General features: G+C 46.4%; 1 protein-coding gene across 1 annotated transcript in view; it reads right to left on the bottom strand.

Moving 5' to 3' along the window:
* LOC116474478 (acid-sensing ion channel 2) overlaps positions 1–15,956 on the bottom strand; it is a 271,244-nt gene that overhangs the window by 76,857 nt on the left and 178,431 nt on the right. The window lies entirely within an intron of this gene.

Raw genomic sequence — 15,956 nt, forward strand, 5'->3', positions numbered from 1 at the left:
CATGGCAAAAGGGACATTGCAGGTGTGATTCAGTTAAAGTTCTTGAGATGGAGAGACTATCCTAAATTATGCAAGTAGGACCCAATGTAATCACAGAGGTTCCTATGAGAGGGAGGCAGGAGGATCAAGGTCAGAGAGAGAATGGAAAAATGCTATGCTGCTAGCTTTGAAGACAGAGGAAGGAGCCATGAGCCCAGGGATGCAGGTAGCTTCTAGAAGCAGGAAAAGGCGGGGGAATGAATTTTCCCCTAGAGCTGCCAAAAGGAACATAGCCCTGCCAACAACCTTGATTTTATTGAGCCTAGGGGAATCCACTTTGGACTTCTGACCTCCAGAATTTTAAGATAATGAATTTGTGTTGTTTTCAGCCACTAAATTTGTGGTAATCTGTTGCAGCAGCAATGGGAAACAAATTCAGGTCACTTTGCCAGGTCAACTCCTTGCTTCAGTTGCCAAATCTGTAGAATGAGATTATAACATAAGTCAAACTCCTTTATTTTATTGACTAACTTTTCTTCTGGGTCATGAACTGAAGGTGAGGATATCAGGAGGAGGAAAACATGATGCAGCAGTGGAAATAAAAATGCAGGGCTTTCTTGTATGCCAAGGTGTTTGCCCCTTGGGGCTGCAACAGCCAAGTAGAAGAGAAGCTTCCCTCCTTTTTTCCTTTGGCAGAAGAAATGGCCCTTGGCAGTGGGAGGTTGGGGGTGGTGCAGAGCCATCATCCTAAATGTTTAGTGCTCACAATCAGTGGAAAATGAACTTATGGGAATGTGTAAGCCTTTACCAGATCCCCCTCTCTAACTTATCTTCTCCAAACAGTCTACAGAATGAGCTTTCCAAATGTAAACTGCATAACTCCCTCCCATGTTTCCAAGGACCCCAGGCTTCTTACCCACCCCTTCCCTAGCCTTGTTCTGAGTAGCCTCTGCCTCGTGGCACCACGCGGGGCTGCCTGGATTGGGCATCACTGGTACCCACTCTGCACAAATGCATCTCCTTCTGCCCAGAATGTCTTTCTACCTTGTCCACCTGACCATCTTCCCACTTGTCCCCGAAGATTCAGCTCTCCATCCCCACCCAAAGCAACTCTTTCTCTTGCTCTGTTGTATCTTCCACATCTGCCTGCTGGAGCCCCTGCCATAGCACATCTTGATGAGGCTTTAACTGTTTCCTCCAGCAGGCTGGAGTATCCTGAGGCCAAGTTCTGGGCTGTGTCTCTGGACTTCAAAGGTCCTGCACAGGGCTAGGCATACACCAGACACTCAGGAGATGCCTAATGAATGAATAAATGGGAGATTTATGGGTCAAACCTCAATCACTTATGAATGGACAAGGCCAACCTGGAGTTCAAATCAAGGAATGTTCTCAAAGAAAAACATGGAAAGAGAACGGATAAATGCAGGAATGAGAGAAGATAATGATGGGGTTGGGGGTCAGGGATGGAGGTCAGGGGGTCAGGGATGGAGAGGGGGAGGACATGTCAGCACTCAGGCTGTGGCTTGGGGAGGGTTTGGGGACAAACTAAAGCTGGCACCGAAGAGAGTGGCTGGGAAGGAAGGGCTGGGTCCAGCCACGGGAAGGGCATGACCCACGGAAAGTGTGGGGGCTATTGACTGAGGTAGGCGCAGGGGTCTGGAGCAGGGTGAGAATTCCAAGGCCAGGGGCTTCATGGAAAGAAAGGGCTAGTAGGCAGACAGGACCCCAGGGAAGGGTAGGCAGGGCTTTCATCATTTAGACAAGGAGACCCCCTGCCAGGAATCCTTTTGGATATTGTTCATGGAGTGGGAGAGAATCCAGGCAATCTACAAATACATCCCACTTCCCTCCAGTACAGTCATTTTTCTGTGGTTTCTGTACAGCATCACCCTGTCCGAACTCCTGTCCATATGCTCCTGGACACCTGTGGCTTTGTGTCAATCTCTCCTATTGATGGTGAATTTCTCAAGAGAGGAGACCATATCTTATTCAGTCCAGGGTTCCATCACCTAACCCAGGGCCCGGCCCTCAGGTGGAGCCTGAGGAAGGTTTTTAGATCTGGGAGGAGGACTTCAGGAAAGAGAGGACTGGATGGAATGAAGGGGTTGAATAGTCATCTTTCAGTGGCTGTTTTCAAAAGTCTGCCTGAGACGGGGGTTGAGGAGAGAGTGTGGTGCCTGAGAAACAGACTCACATGGGGAAGAAGGGTGAGTGTGGAGGGCTGTTGGGATGACAGGGATGCCCCTGCTGGGAGGAACTGAAGGCTCCTTCAGTGAGCCGTGGGAGGGAACAGGAGAGATGCCAGAACTTGTTTTCGAGAGCTAGCTGAAGCCGTGTGTGCCTGCTATACAACCGAGCTTAAGAAATCTTACAGTCAGTAAGACAGGCTCAAAGGAGAGGGCCTGTGGCTTACAGGAGAAATGAGAAATGAAGGCTTCCTGTCAGAAATGCCATGAGTAATGGGCAAAACAGACAGGCCTGGTGTGCCTCTCTTAGTGAGAACCGCCCAAGGCTAATTGAACTGGGTTCGGATTTGGAAGAGGTGCTAGCTTATTCTGAAAGCAGGAGTAGCTGTAGCTGAGAGTAAAATCCTAAAGTAGCCTCAGTTTTTAAAAACATCCAGTGACTGGATGGACATGAGTGGGAGCAGGTGATAGGTAAGGTTTCTGCTCTCTTTAGAGCACTGTGGACCCATGGAACTTTCTGCAAAGATGGGAACGTGCTATTTCCTGTGCTGCCCAACATGGTAGGTGCCAGTTACGAAAGGTGGCTTGTGTGACTGAGGAACTGAATTTTTCATTTTATTTAATGTTAATTAATTAAAACTTAAATTTAAATAGCCCCATGTGGCTAGTGGAAACACTGCTGGATAGCACAGTTCTAGAACATCCAGCTATGAGCAGACTACAGCCCTCCCAGAGCTGAGGGGGCGCGGTGACAAGAACTCCGCCATCTTGCCTTCCTAAGCAGGTGCTCTTGAGAGGCCCTTGTCTGGAGTCCTGGGTAGTTTGGGCAGGGTTCTGAGCAGCAGATCAGTGTGTCTTCATGGTCAAACCACGGCCATAGTTCCAGATCCTCTACCCTGCTTTCCTCAAAGCCCTATTCGTACATCTACAGATGCATTTCTTTCTATTTCTTACCAGAATTGCCCTTGGCTTCCCTTTGAAGATTGCTTTACAGGTTGGTAGTGAAGAGCAGCTCCCTCCAGTCCCTGTTCTCACTCTCTTCCCTTTCCTGGGCATGGCACAGTGTTGAATTGAAGACCCAACTTGAGAGCTGAAGTTACCAAATGTAGACTGTTGGAGCCAAGGCAACCTCACACCATCCACTTTGGAGGTTCCCAAGCTAGAATGCAAGTTAAAATCTCCTAGATGGCTTGGGTGATGCTTCCTGGGATCCACTCCCAGAAATTCTGATTCAGTCACTCTGGGGTGGAGAGCAGGAATCTCCGTTTCCAGAAATTCTGATATAGGTCTGAGGTCATCTAAATTTGGGCAGTGGTCTAGTCCAGGGAAGGGAAGTGACTTGCCCAAGGTTAGACAGCAAGTCAAGAGCAGAGCAGGGGCTAGAAGCCAGGTCTCCTTAGTTCTAATGTGGCAACTCTTTCTACTCCACCAGGAGTGTGGTTAATTTAGTGTGAGCAGATGCCTTAATTCATGGCTCTGGAATTCTGAATGGGGGCTGAGGGCATGGGATATCTTTTTCTTTGTAATCACCCCTAATGTCCCTAGCACAGTAGTTGGCAGAAAGCAGGGCTCAATAAATGTTTGTTGAATGGAACAAATGAATGAGGAAGTATCCCTTACTTGTGTCTGCTGTTTCCTGCTGTATCTGGTCAGCTGTGAGTCTGCCTAGGTTCTGGAGGACACTGATAAATGCCAGCACCGCATAATTCAGGAGCGCTCACCTGCTGGCATGCAGGTGGCGCTGCACACCCAACAACAACACAGCAACAATAACAGTAACAATAACTGGGACTGCACTCATAGTTGGTGGGTCTCAGTGCCAAATGAAAATGCAGGACCCCTTGTTAAAAAATGTTGTTAAAAATTTATAAAAGTAAGCATTCTGATTAAAAAATAAAAGAATTTCAAGACAGCAATCTCAAGAGCATTAAACCAAGTGAGTGGCCCTTCTGATTGTGGGCCCTGTGTGACCGCCCTGATAGTAACATCTCAAATTGGTGCTGGACAGAATTGTTCACATCCTCATATTTGTCTTATTGGCAACTGATTCAACGCTAAGCTCCTTCAAAGAGTGTAGGTCTCTGGACAGTGAATGATTTGTTTACACGTCATGAACACCAGGATTCAAGGACAGAGAGAGAGAGAGAGAGAGAGCGAGCGCAGAGAGAAAGGGAAAGCTACTACATACATAGTACGTAGACAGTATGTACATGGGAGTTCTTGTTAATTGGCACCAAGCTGAAACCCAGACAGTGTAACATGAAAGAGATGGAGTTCAGCCTGCAGAAGCCACAGTCTCCCAGCATTTTCCAAGAGCTTGGCCATAGGTGGCACAAGGTGAGATCTACCTGGCCAGGGAGGGAGGTGTGTTTTCTGAATATGCAGAAAGGATATGGGAGCCCTGTAAGAGAAGGCAGGAGCAATAGGCAGAATGCGTAACGGGGCAGGAAAAGTGCATCACGATAAAAGAAGCTAAAATCTTTCATCTTGGCAAATTACAGAAAACATGCCAAGGAAATAAACACTGGAGAGAAGTAGGAAGAAAAGTTTATCTGAATAGCTAGGGGGAGTTTTCAGAGCTCAGAGGGTGAACGTGCTGATACAGAGCAATCTTGCTTTGGACAAAAATGACTTTATAACAGTGGCTGAGTGAGGGAACCCTAGCTCCCCAGACAGCTTCAGAGGAGAGGGTGGGACAATGGCCAGCCATATAAGGGGCATCTCACAGTGCAGCAAGGGCCTTGTGTGGGTATGGGATAGCTTCTGTTTGCACCCCCTTCCCAATGCTTCTCCACCCTGCTCTCTGTGCTATGGGTTTGACTTGCAGAGAATGTCTTGATGGACTCCCTTGCCCTCTGGCTTGGGACCAGTTAATGGTGGGCCAGGTAGGAAACTGGAGGGAGAGAGGAGAGTCAAGCTGGGGTGTCCAGTCTCTCAACTCCATTTGCTGGGTCACTGTGGATTAGCTGCACATCACTTTGGAAGGCCACAGCTCCGGGTTGGGGGCTGGAGGGAGAGCTCTTCATAGTGTCTCTCTCTGGGTTTTGACACCAGCTTCTTTCCTTCTTTCCGAGGGGTGGTAACGGCTCTCCCTGCTACCAGTCCCAGGAAGCTGCACCCTCCTGTATTGCTTTCCCAAGCCTTGCCCATGCCTTTGTTAACAGTCTTTGATTAATTTCTCCTTTTGGTATTCAATTTGAGGGTGCTGTTGATTTCCCTGCTTGGGTCCTGATTGGTGGATCTCCCATGGGCTCTCACTTAACTTCTGATAGATAGCAGGAGTCCCCTCTGTGGTACCACACAGGGAAGGACGGCCATTGGGTTTGAGCAAGTGCATAGGGATGGAGACCTCACTCCCTGCAGGGGCAGCCCGTGGTTTTGAAAGTTCACCCTTATTTTGGTTGAAAACTGCCTGCTTATAGATTTTGTCCCCTAGTCCTAGCTCCGCCCCTTCTACTCGACACCTCTTTAAGGATCTCCCCAGAGATAAGAGTGCCTGTTTCCCAGACAAGCGAGTCGGACTTTCTGAGAGAGGCAGAAATGCAGACCTCTTGTACCTGGAGCAACAGAACCAGAGAGGGCCTAGACAAACTGATTAAATACTTGGGGCTGTGGGGTCAGGCAAGTTGAAGTCTAGTTCAGTTCTATGAACTATAGCAAGTTATTTAATCACTTGGAGCCTAATTTTTCTCATTTTTAAAATGGGTATGAACATAAAAATGGATTGTTCTTCATAGAGCTGTTGTGAGGCTTAAATGAGCCATTGCATGGAAAGTTCTCAGCACAGAGTTTAGCTTAATAACTCAACAATTTGCAGTGTCATCATCACCATCATCATCACGAATTCAGTATTTCTGGCTTTTTACAAGATCCAAGGGGATCAGTTGCTGTTTTATGTTCGTCTTGGCTCATGCTAGTCCCTCCATGCAGACTGGACCCCTCCTCTCATCTTCCATTTGGTTACCCTCTACCCACCTTTGCACTCACCACCTCCTCGACATTTTCCCTCCATTCGGTGCCCCAGTGTCTGGTATTTACCATGTTCACACTTGATTCCAACTCCCTCTCTATTAAGACTGAAAGATCTCTTGGGGACAGGGTCAAGGTTTGTTTATGTTTATAATCACAGTGCCTGGCATGCAGTAGGAACTCAAAAATGCTTGGTGAAGTGAACAAATGTGCACAACTCACCTCTGAGACACAGGATCCCACCCTCCTTGTGTTACACATGTGCCACCGAGGTGCTGAAAGGCAGGTGGATCTGTGTGGATCTCACAGGGAGTTTGTGGCCAAGCTGGGTCCACATGAAACCGGCTGAGCCAGCTCAGAACCCCTGCTGCAGCCCAGTGAGTGGGTGGCTGTGTAGGGAATTCAGGCCAGAGGCTGACAAGTGCATGGGGGCTGGGCAGGGGCAGCAAAGTCTGCCTGGGCCATCCCCTGAAGGGCCGTGGTTGGCATTCTTGTCTTGGGTGGCTGATATCTTTCCGATCTCTGCTGCTCATTTAATCATGTGGCTTAATCCCTGGGGACCTGTTCATTAAGGCCCATCCTTTGGGCCTCACTGCTACCTATGATCAGACAAATGGGCCTGGAGTGTCCTTGTGTCACCCAGGCATGGGGAGGGGCTTGGCCCATCAGCAGCTGGGCCACTCACACCCGGCAGTGGCATCTCTGGCTACCACTGTCACACAGCTGCTGTGGCACTGCTCTGCATTCCCTAGGAGACTATAAAGTGTGTGTGTGCCTGTGTGTGTGTGCATGCAGACGTGTACTAGTGTATGTGTGTGCCAGAGAGAGAAAGCAAGAAAGAGAGAAAGTCTCTCTGAAATATAGGAACATTTTTCTTATTTCTTCTTATTTCCTGAGATGCTGCTTTGGAGTTCATAGAAACAGAAAGGAAGAACTGACCCTCTTAAGGACAAGACCCAGAGCTGGATGCTTCACAGCAGTCCACATTTGTTCCCTCACTCCCTGGACAGTTATGCATCGAATGCCTACCGTGAGCATGTGCCACCGGCCTTGGACCCTCGCCTGGCTGGCTTGGAGTTTTAACTAAATCATGTATATTTTCTGCATCACACTTAGCATGTGCATGAAGCACATCTTCCCAGAATGAAAAAAGTCAGGCTGCTTCTGGCTGCTGAATGGATACCTGCCTCCAAGCGTGTTTAAGATTTATGGCATCATTTCTCCAGAGTCCTCGGACATCTGTGGAGACCCCTATCCAGCACAGTGAAGCCAACAGCATGGCGAAGCCTCAGTCCTCCTAGAGCTCATGTTCTGATGGGGGAGGTGGATGATAACAAACAGGTCCACGTGTAACATCAGGCCAGGGATGGAAAGTGCTAGGAGAAGTGACGCAGAGGAAGGGCAGGGCAGGTGTGGCTCTCTTGGTAAGTCAGGAAAGGCCTGTTCAAGATGAGGGTATTTGTGTAGTAACCAGAATGAAGTGAGCAATGAGCCATGGGATGACCCGGGAGAAAGTGTTCCAGGTGGAGGGAATAGCAAGTGCCAAGGCTCTGGAACAGGTGTACACTGGGCCCGCTTCAAGAACAGCAAGGAGGCCAGAGTGACAGGGACAAGGTCAGAGGCCAGCTGACCATTTCGTTAACACCTCACAGTTACCCTCAGAGGTAGGTGCCCCCATTTTACAGACAGGGAAACAGGCTCAGAGAGGTCAGCTGGCCCTAGCCACACAAAGCAGATCCAGAATCCAACCCTTGTCTGCTAGGCTCTGAGGCCTGTGCTTTTTGCCCCCTGCCATGTGGCCTCGCTGAAATACTTTGTGCCTTTCTAGCATCACTGACCACATTCTTCACTGGTTTGGGTCCTTTGGGGCTTTGCAGGCTGGGACCCTGAGCTGCTGAGCTTTGCATCCCCTCTGGGTCATGGCGAAAGACAATCTTGGCACATGTACGGTAAGCTTTGGGGTTTTCACAGACTTGATCCAGCTGGCTCCTCCCAGCTGTCCTGAGGCAGGTGTCAATATCTCCATTTCATTAGATTTTATTTTATTTTTTTACATCATGCTCATTTTTCAGATGAAGAAACCAAAGCTCACAGAAAGTAAAGAACAGACCCGGGGCCAATGACTCACGGCTGCATAGAATTTTGGAGCCAGGAGACCCCTTGACAATTTAGCTAACTTTTCACCTTTCAGATGAAAAAATGGAAGCTCACAGAGAAGACAGTGGCCAAGGGCCTCATGGCAAGTGGCAGGTGGGCAGTGGCTGGGATCCAGGTCTCTAGATTCCTCACCCTCCCCTGCCTTTTGTTAGTGGGTTAGAAGCCACATTGGTCCCAGATGACAAGCTGATAAAGTTCCAAGCTGGACAGGGAAGGATGGGGAAAAAGAGTTTAATTTGCAGCAGGCTCAGCAGCCTTTGCTCTTTCATCTTAGAAGCTCAGTGAGTGTGGGACAGCGACAGTCACAGGGACCAGAGTCGCAGCCCCAGCCTTGAGATCCTGGTGGAAAGGGCATGCTGATGCTGTTTGAAGTCAACCAGAGGTGTCATTTTAGACCCTGCTCCCCTGCTCACACCAGAGAAATCCAGGGAAAGCCCAAGGCCAGGGAAGAGAGGCAGAGAAGTGCATCAAGAAAAACACGGGCTCTGAAATCACAGAGGCCTGGGTTGGACTCTTGGTCCCACCACTTAATTGCCGTGTGACCTCAGGTACGTTAAATTGCCCCTCTGAGCTTTAGTTTCCTCTGTTCAAATGAAGTAGGGGCTGATCTCTCAGGTTACTTTTGGCTCTAAAATTCTACAAGCTGAGGGCCATGTGCAAATGTCTTCACCTCACTGCATCTCATTTTAATCTCCTGCAAAATAGATTAAAAAAAAAAGATGTGGCTGTTCAGAGCTCACATCAAGTCAGAAGAGGCTGATTTTTCTAAAGATAGCACAAAGAATCCACAAATTGCTGCCTATCTAAAATTGGGCAATGTGTATCTTGTCCTTCCTCTCCAACCCTTCCCTGACAGATAGGCACTGTAAGGCAGCATCTCTAGCTAAGGAGATCCGAAATCAGCACAAAGACGGGCAAGCTCATGCTTGATTGCTCACAGTTGATATTTTGAAGCTAGGCAAGCTTCTGGAGGAAGAAAAAAATCAACATTGTGTCCCCAAGCGGGATGGGCTGCAAATATGTCTGTTCAGCGTGATGCAGCAGTGTTCTTACCAATGGCTGGTGATCCAGGAGATGTTATCAAGTGTCCACAAGAGTTTGGCGAAGGCTGCAAACTTCAGCCCCTCCTGCAAAGCCATGGAGCACACTAGTATTTTAAAGATGCTATGACATCCTGCAGCAAAAACATGTTATACTTTGTTGATCTGAGTGTTACCCAAAGCAATCTTTTTTGTTTTTTCATTTTTCATTTTTAAGGAACACTAGCTCTCCGTGGAAAAAACCAAGGAGGACCAAATCAGAAGATGTGGATTCAAATGCTATTCTAATACTTCTTAGCCATGAGGTTGTGGGAAAGTCACTCAATGTCTCTGCTTACAGTATTTTTTATATATATATATATTTAGATGCAGTCTCGCTCTGTCACCCAGGCTGGAGTGCAATGGCGTGATCTTGGCTCACTGCAACCTCTGCCTCTCGGGTTCAAGCAACTCTCCTGCATCAGCTGCCCGAGTAGCTGGGATTACAGGCATGGACCACCATGCCCGGCTAGTTTTCTTTCTTTCTTTCTTTCTTTCTTTCTTTCTTTCTTTCTTTCTTTCTTTCTTTCTTTCTTTCTTTCTTTCTTTCTTTCTTTCTTTCTTTTTTGTTATTTTTAGTGGAGACAGGGTTTCTCCATGTTGGCCAGGCTGGTCTCGAACTCCTGACCTCAGGCGATCCACCTGCCTCAGCCTCCAAAGTGCTGGGATTATAGTCATGAGCCACCGCGCCCAGCCGCTTACTGCATTTTTAAATGAGTTAATCTGTTAAATGACCAGAACTGCCCCGTCTACATCATAGGAGTGTATGAGGATCAGTGGATGGAATGTGGGAAAGCACCTTATACACTGTGGGGTGATGCGCCCATGTTGAGGAAGGGGATAGTTAACGTTAGGTCTTGGTTATGCAACAGAGAAATGTGGCTACACTTTCATTCCTGCTAAACAGAATATTTGCAAAACATATATTTGTGAAAGCACCACATGTGGAGTTGGGGCTAGTCTCATTACCAAAAGATTTATCTCAAGGATTCTTTAAATAATGAGTTTTCCTAGTGCATTCAGGCTCAGAGATTATAAATTACTTGATAAGAAGGCTGATGATTCTGGGTGGGTAACTGGTGTTCAGGAGATTATCACCCTTGAAATGCTATCAGAAAGTGTCTAAAATTATAGGGAAAGTTGGTGGATGATTAAGATTCCATTTATAAAAATTCTGTTTACACACACCGATGGTGGAAGTTAGGTACAACCAGATTGCTGAGTGGCTCATGTATATAGATTGTGATGTGATTATAGAATTCAAAATCATCCAAAGCATTACTGGATTCATAGCAACTTTTTTTTATACAATATTCTCTCAATGAATTAAAAAAGCACCAGAGCTTTCATGTGGGATACTGGCTGAGAAATATTTTGATGTTAAGAAGACATCCTCATTCTTCCAAATGGTGGGGAACAGTGGTCTGGATCAGAGCTTCTTACACGTGGATGTGCACACAAATCTCCCGGAGGATCCCGTTGCAACACACACTTGGGAGTGGGGGGAGGCAGAGAGTCTATGCACCTAACAAGCTCCCAGGTGATGCTGATGGTCAGAGGATTACACTTTAGCAGGACTCCCAAGAGAACATCTACGCTTCTGCAGAACACATAGGCCCCTGGTGATCTGGCCTCTACCTATCTCTCCAACTCCAGGTCTCATCCTTAGATGCAGATGCCCTTGCACACTCTAGGCTGTTCTTGGCCTCTGGTCCTCATTCCCCTCCCTCTGCTCAGGACCTCAGCTCTCCAGGTCCTCAGATTTTCCTCTAACTCCCACACGCTGCCCAGCAACCTGGCAAACAGGCCTGAGACTAAAACCAAAGGTCAACTTCTCTCTAAAGCCTCCCTTTAGATATGCTTGTCCCCTCCCTTCTGGAACTGACTATCTCCTCCTAGGTTCTCAATCTATCTTCTATCACAGCACTTGGTGACACTTAATAGTTGACACGTTCCCCAAACAGACTGCAAATGCTTGGCACTCCTTGGACACTTTATATGAAAGTTGTTGGGTGAATAAATTTCCGTCTACCATCTAAAAAGAGCCCTTCAGATATTCCCTAGATTATAAACTTCGAAAACCTGGACTGGGCCCTTCATCTGTATCACTGAGGGGCCTGGCACACAGTAGGTGTGCAGTTGAGATTTACTAAATTGGGGACATGAGGTCTGAGGTTGGGGCTGTCTCATCTTCTTCCTAGCTGCTCTCCTCAGACCCTTGCACCAGCTGGAAGTTTTAACTAGAACACACGTATTTTCTGCATCACACTTAGCATGTGTATTATGCACATCTTTCCAGAATGAAAAAAGTCAGGCTGCTTCTGGTGCTAAATGGATACCTGCCTCCAGTGGTGTTTCTGATTTATGGCATCATTTCTTTGGAGTCCTCAGACACCTGTGGAGACCCCGTATCCAGCACAGAGGCCCACTCTGAGAGTGAGCCTAACATCTCAGCTGGCTGCTGTAGGTCCCTGTGCCCTGGACACTCAGAATTCAGGCCAGAGCCTGCTCCTCTCATTCTGGGGAGATCCTTAGGACCTGGCACCATGACAAGAGGTTTTCCTGGGAGCAGAGATGCCGGAGAAACCATAGCAACCATCATCACCCATGCTTGTTCTGCCCCATTTGTAAAAGGGGATAAGGAACGTGCTACCCGTGATAGCTGCTCGGGCCTTCCAGCTATGCTAAAAATTTATGATGATTTTAAATTTAATTATTATTTTTATCAAAGCAATAGATGTACATAATTTAAAAATCAAGTGGTATTGCGAGGCTTCTAATGAAAACCAGCAGTTTCCTGCTCCACCTCTTCCTACCCCCGAGTCCTACTTCTCAGAAGCAACAACTTTCAACTGTTTTAGCTGTTTCTTCTGGTATTTACTTTCCTATTTTCATGAATGTCAACTGCTTGAGAGTTATTTCTTGGTTTTAAAGAATTTTAGATCCTGTCTACCGAATTCCTGCCATGTAGGAATCATCTACAATCATGTTAAATTATCTGCACGATTCCTACCTAATCACAGAAGATGAGGATGTAGGCTTCTTAGATGATGTGTTCCACGATGCTGCCTTTCCTTTCACCTTCCAAATATAGTGATATGATATTTTGGTTAAATCAGTATCCAGCTTTTACATAACCATGACTCTGTAAATATTGTGCACAGCCCAGCCTTGCAGTATATAATGTTTTTGATCTCTTTCTTGCAAAATAAATATTTTGTTTTTCCTGTTTTTTTTTTCCATTTTGTTTTGTTTTACCTTGCTTTTTCCTTGTTGGTTTGTATGACTTGCTAGTACCCATCACTAGAAATCCCAGGCTGTATGGCAGAGCTGTAAAATGCCTCTCAGGACAGCCAGCCAGACCCACAAGGGCCATCCCTTGTGGATCCAACATATTCCTGCTCCAGTTTGGATGGAATATGCTCTCTAGGCCTCCTGCGCAACTGTCGTCCTGGTTCTTCTCTTCATCCTCATCAGGAAATTCTCTTAGGCCAGATCTTTGTCTCTGGAATCTTATGCAATCCTTGATTTACCTTCTCATTCTCCAAAAACTTCCTGAAAAAGTCTACATTTTTTGGGAAACCAAATTCTACTCTCACACTTCATTTGTAGTTTGCTGGGTATAGAATTCTATTTAGAAAAGAAAGCGTCCCCCTCCAGAAACTGGAAAACATTTTGCCATTGTCACTTTGCTTTGGCTGCTTCTGTTGAGAAGTCCTAGGCTGTTCTCATTCCGGATCCCAGGTATGTGACTATTTTTCTCTCCAGAAACTTTAAAGATTTTTTTCTTTATTTCTGTCAGCCTGAATTTCACCAGGATGTGTCTTGGTCTGGTTTTTTGTTTTTGCCGCTATTGCAGACAGGACTTGGTGAGCTTTTTCCATCTGGACAACCATGTAGTTCAGTTGAACATTTTTGTTATATTAGTCCTTTGACAATGTCCTCTTCTCCATTCTCTTGGTTTTATTACTCTAAAACTCCTAATAATAGGATGTTCTAGAATAGCTTCCTGGATGGACCCTCTGATTTTCTAATTTTTCTCTCACTTTCTACCTGTTTGTCTTTTTGTTTTACCTTTTTGGGAGATGTCCTCAGTTCCAATCCTTCTATGGATTAAAAAAAGTTTGCAATCATATTTTAAATTTGTTTGTTTGTTTATTTATTTATTTATTTGAGATGGAGTCTCGCTCTGTCGCCCAGGCTGGAGTGCAATGGCACGATCTCAGCTCACTGCAAGCTCTGCCTTCCAGGTTCATGCCATTCTCCTGCCTCAGCCTCCCGAGTAGCTGGGGTTACAGGTGCCCACCACCACGCTGGCTAATTTTTTGTATTTTTAGTAGAGACAGGGTTTCACCATGTTAGCCAAGATGGTCTCGATCTCCTGACCTCGTGATCCGCCCGCCTTGGCCTCGCAAAGTGCTGGGATTATAGGCATGAGCCACAGCACCCGGCCTAAACATATTTTAAATTTAATTTATTCTTCTCTGAAAGTTCCTTTTTAATAGCATCCTATGCTTGTGCTTATGGATGCAGTATCATCTCTTATCTCTCTTGAGAATTTTAATTAATGTGTTTTGATGTTTTCTCCTGCTTCATTTATTTTTTATTTATCAAACGGCTTATATGGTGTCTAATATTATCCAGGCACTTTTCTAAGCACTTCATAAATATTAACGCACTTCAATCCTCCCAACAACCCTATAAATGTAGATAATACTATTATTTTCATTTTAGAGGTAACACAGGTCACACAGCTGGTGTTACAGCTGGGATTTGAACCCAAGTAGCCTGGCTCTATATCTTGTGCTGTTAGCCAATGTGTCTGTTTCCTCAAAGTTTCTTTTTGGTTTGATTTGGGTTCCTCGCCTTTTAGTGGGTCCCCTCAAATGTTTGGCTCTTTGGTGGCTCATTCAGGGGTAAAAGGTCCTTAAAGGCTTCCTTGTGTTAAGGGGGCACTCCTCAAGGGACTTCATTCTAGGGTGACCTAACTAGGCCTTTTAAGGCTTCCTGACTGTCATTGTCTGTGGATCTTTTATCTTGAGCTTGTCAGTTTTCAGGAAGGGATCCCCTCAAACTTCTGCTCAGGTGTAGGTGGGGTAAATTAGTCTGGCTGAGGGTCCCACTACTCAGTAAGTAGAATTTCCCTCACCTCCCTGTTTTTCTGCATAGCACCTCACCCATGCCCTCAGCTGTGCCTGATCTCCCCAAATCCAGAGTCTGTAAGAGGGATATTTGTATGGCTGCTTCTGGCCATGGGAGGATGTGTGGGGAGCCTAATAGTTCCTTTTGTAGACTTTTGACTCTTCCTCTTAGTTTTACCTCCACCTCTCAAACCTGTCTTCAGCAGTATCTTATGCCTCTAATTCCCGATCCTGTCTGGGGGTTCTCAGATGATGTCTTTTGGCCTTTGCTGGCTTCCTCAGTGCAGGCCCTCAGTTCTCAGCCTCGTGTAATCTGCCAAGTCGATTGCCACTCATCCATCTGCTTTATATCTTCCAAAAATTGGCTGGCATCTATTTACGGTTGTCTTTTCTCCCATCCTCTTTTTCCTACGGGTTTATACTTACATATATTAAAAAAACCCTTTGATTGCCATTTAGGTGGGGTCTAGGAAGGGGGCCTCCCATAAACCCATATGTTCAACCTACCATGTTTAATCAGAAGTCTAGAATGTCAGCTTCCCTGCAGTTCTGGTATGCTGCAGAAAGGCCATGAGCTTCTTTCACCACCCCAGGAAAAGGGAGAGGGATGCTTAGAGTTGGTCTCTGGGATGGACACAGCCATGGAACCAACCAGCACTTTTAATCCCAGTGACATCTGCCTCCCATCCAGTGGTTTTCAAACAGGGCATCCTCAGTGGTGCCTCAGGGTTGGTCACAGGGACCAAGGGAGAAAGCAAACGGGGATTTCCATCTCCAGTGGGACCAGAGCCATGCTGCTTTTGTCTGTTTTCTACGTGGGACTGCGCTAAAGCTTTCATTCAGTATAATGACTCTGCTCCTGAAGAAGAAAAGAGGAAAAAATAGACAAGGAGGATGGCAGCAGACCTAGCATTATATGCCGTTCTCTCTTCAGAGATGCTGCCTAAACCTCTTTCCCTGTGCTATTTTCATGGCAGGGATTTTATGACCACATTGTGAACATTAAAGGAATGTAGTGGAGGGAGCATCCCTTTTGGGTGTGGATGTGGGTTTTAAGCTTGGTTCAACTGCTTAACTAGATATGTGCCCTTGGGAAGCTTACAACCTCTCTGGGCTCTGTGTCCTCATCCTGCAATGAGGATTATAATACCTTGTTAGCAAGTGATTGAGAAGGTTCATGTCACAGAGTAGCTACTCACTAATGTGGGCTTCTCCCTCACCCTGGCCCTGGCAGTGTACACAGTTTCAGCATTGTATTTCCTCTCAACAAATATGTAGTGTCCTGATATACATCTGTGAGCCAGACAGTCCAAGGTCTCTGACTTCCTGGGACTTGTGTTTAGTGGAAGGGGCAGACAATAAAAAACAAATAAGGAAATGAAGGTGATATAGTTTGGCTTTGTCATCCCAAATCTCATATTGAACTGTAGCTCCCATAATCCCCA

Source organism: Hylobates moloch, unplaced genomic scaffold (assembly GCF_009828535.3).
Source record: "Hylobates moloch isolate HMO894 unplaced genomic scaffold, HMol_V3 SCAFFOLD_10, whole genome shotgun sequence".
NCBI classification, from domain to species: Eukaryota; Metazoa; Chordata; class Mammalia; order Primates; family Hylobatidae; genus Hylobates; species Hylobates moloch.